The sequence below is a fragment of the Austrofundulus limnaeus genome, unplaced genomic scaffold, assembly GCF_001266775.1.
Source record: "Austrofundulus limnaeus strain Quisiro unplaced genomic scaffold, Austrofundulus_limnaeus-1.0 Scaffold194, whole genome shotgun sequence".
NCBI lineage: Eukaryota > Metazoa > Chordata > Actinopteri > Cyprinodontiformes > Rivulidae > Austrofundulus > Austrofundulus limnaeus.
Window position 1 is genome coordinate 694,837 of NW_013952596.1, and position 3,242 is coordinate 698,078.

Sequence of the window (3,242 nt, forward strand, 5' to 3'; positions counted from 1 at the left end):
GGGGGGGGGGGTGCGGGGGGTATCTGAAGCTGTGAAAGTGTTGTATGTGCATGTGTGAACAGGTAAAACTGTGAAACCAGTCACCCGAAGCCCCCCCAGCCATAGTTCAGAATAATGCTATTTTCCATTCGGCTCGACCTTTCGTTGCTTCCAGACCAGTTCACAGACGTGAGTGGGAGGAGGGAGCTGGGGAGCAGAGTGTTTGTTGACATAACTTTGCTTGTTGCCACTAGAACTCTCATGGTGAAATGCCAGTCAGCTGAATTTATTGGTCATTCCTCTCCTCATCGAGCACAGTTTTCTCCCAGATCTGACCTGCGACCCCCGGTGAGGAGAGCATCCAGCTTTCAGCTTTGCTCCAGCTGTGCTTGAGTCTGAGTGCTGATCCCATCACACAAGCAGGGTAACCTCATCAAGGCCCGAATGACTCCCGACACTTTCAGTATTTCACGATGGGCCAGCTATCCACCACCTCCAATCAGCAGAAATCCAGCTATCATTAATCCAATTAAGTAAACACCTTCGACATCCTCAATCGACAGCATAGAAAAGCACATTATCGTCCAATCACCACAGGAATCCATAACACACCCTGCTGCATATGTCCCATCAGGACAAGAGGGCTCTCCTTTGCCCAGTTTCCATGTAGAAAAAAATTGATCAATAGTGTTGAGAGACCAGCTGACCGATCTATAACTTCCAGTTTGGATGAGATGTAAAGGAGGCCCTAAATACAGCAGAACAGGGTAGATAAGGGAAGGCTGAAGAGAGAGGGGAAAAAAGTCTGCCTTCGCCGAGAGCAGAAGCAAAATAAATAAATAAATAAATAAACAAATAAATAAATAAAATGTATATCTTTAGCTAAACAAATACACTCTCAGGAGCAATGTCTGTCCCATGCTGATTCTAAGGAGAGGCTGCCCAGAACCTAACAACAACCCCTGAACAGTACCTTTACTGTCAGACGTTACAACATAAAGAACACATGGATAAGACTCATCAACTCCTATTTTCTGTTTTTAACCACATGGCTGCAATGATCAGAATGTGTAAAATTACAATACTGGATCTAACATTTAGTCAATCAGTTACAGCATTTCTTTCACCGGTCCAAATCAAACGTTTGTTAGCCTCTTGCTTTAGAACAGAGTTTTCATCCWTCTTGTAACTCAGACGTCCCACAGYGAAGTWTGAGGGATCTTTTGATGATTCTCCTGTAGTTTTACCATATTTCTCTTAAAATTACAAACTGTTTGGTATTCTAAAAAGGTCTACAGCTTCTCTTGTAATTTGTCACGTCTGAAAACTCAAACCAGTGAAAKGATTTCTTATTATCTGAAAGAATAAAACATCACAAACATCATAAAACGAGGCAGGAAAAATTGTTTATCGATTCTGCTTTTTTTCTCTCTCTTTTTGTTTAAAGCAGGTAATTGAGTTTTTGGGTGGAATGAAACTGGAACCGTTGTTCTTTGAAGAACAACCAAGAGCCTCTCAGGCAGCAGCTGTTTGGAGGAACCAGACTGAGATGGTTTTGCATCTTTGAAAGGAATTGTAAWTGCAGCTCACATAAGTAGTGYGCATGAAGCAACAATTAAAAGATTKATTTTGTTTCAAAAGATTCTAATAAAGCAGACAAATCATGCATGTTTCAATAAGACTCTGAAATCTCTGCTGGCAGGTTGTGGAAAATGTTCATTTTCAGTATAAACACCAAACATTTCTGCCTAATTGGTCTGAAAACCTTGTTGCTGCTGCTTCGTCTTGTTTGTGTCAGTTTTCTTTTTTTTCTCCATTTGGACGTCATCGACAGTGAAACAGTGTTTTTCTTTTCACCGAGTGAGAAGATGAATGTGTGCGGGCATGAGAAAAGCAGGAATTATGTGGGACTCACACTGAGATGCTAAAGTTGTGAGCCCTGACGAGTGACTAAACAAAATCAAGTCTGGATCCAAACAAAGTTGCCAACATTTGCAAAGTTTCTGTTGACACAAAACACTGTGCAATGTTTTGCTTTGTTTCACATGTTTTTGGATAATAATGTAATTCAAATAGCGACTCGGGGAGAAGCTTTAACAATGCAGCATGAAGGAACTTCTCCCTTCCTTTGTGACCTCTGACCTCTGGAATAAGTTCCATGTTGCAAGAAAAAAGGGGTGAGTAAAGTATTTTAGTCACACATTCAAACTTTTACATCTTTTCTTCAAAGTTTTGCATCATTTCATTCAACTCTTCAGTTAATCTGTCAGTTTTCACTCGGAGTGCCAGTCTCCACTCCATGCAAACAGAAAGATTTTGCATTCAGCAAACACTCCATAGAGTCAGAGCTTGTCATGTCTATATAAGGATGAAAGCAGAGCATCGCTCAGCTCATCCTTCATCTTCCCATTGGTCTCTGAGCTTTGGTTTGGCAGGAAAAAATCCATGACGCACCTTCTTCGTAGCAGGACGTACGAACCGCGTGGGTTTGATTGGACGCCGCCCGTGTCACTCATCTGTCAGAACGGGCAGAGGCTCGAGCAGCGAGCTCAGCGTAGGGGAGGCAGGCATGTGAGTGTCTGTCGGAGCTTCGCTTCGTTGAATAGATGAATAATAATGGCTCCCAATTTATCCCGGAGAAGAGAGGGAGCGGCACAGGAACGGAGAGGAGGCTCTGCGCTCGCTCGCTCAAGTGCGTCACTGTTTTATCACACTTCTCTCCACCTGCTGGGGCCCTATTTCCTTCTCCACACCACACACACTCTCACTTTCCTCATGCACAACTTTAATTTGCATCTTATTTAGCTTATTTTATGCTCAGGAGATGTTTTTTTTACATTTTCACGTGGTTCCACATGCTCCTTTGTGCTCTTGTTTTCACACACTTTCATAAAAGCCTGGTTGACGTCATTCCCTGTTTTCTTCTCTAGTTTCTTCACAGATGGTTGATTTTTTTCTCACTTACTTCATGAGCTGAAAGGCTGCTCTGATTCATGTTTTTTCTTTCACTCATTGATAAAGTTAATTATAAATGTCGCCCCATAATCCTGCACTTTTTGCAGGCCTGTTCAGAAGCTATGACTTCATTTTTTCCATATTGTAAGCACTCAAATCTGTCTGTTGTAGATTCCTCAATGATCAACCTTTTATTTAATATTATCTTGCATTTGTTCCTTTGTCACACTTCAYAGGCTGCAGAAATCAAAGAGCTTTTATATCAAAGAAGTCAACTCTTGATCAGTTCTGCAGCTTCTTCACATCTT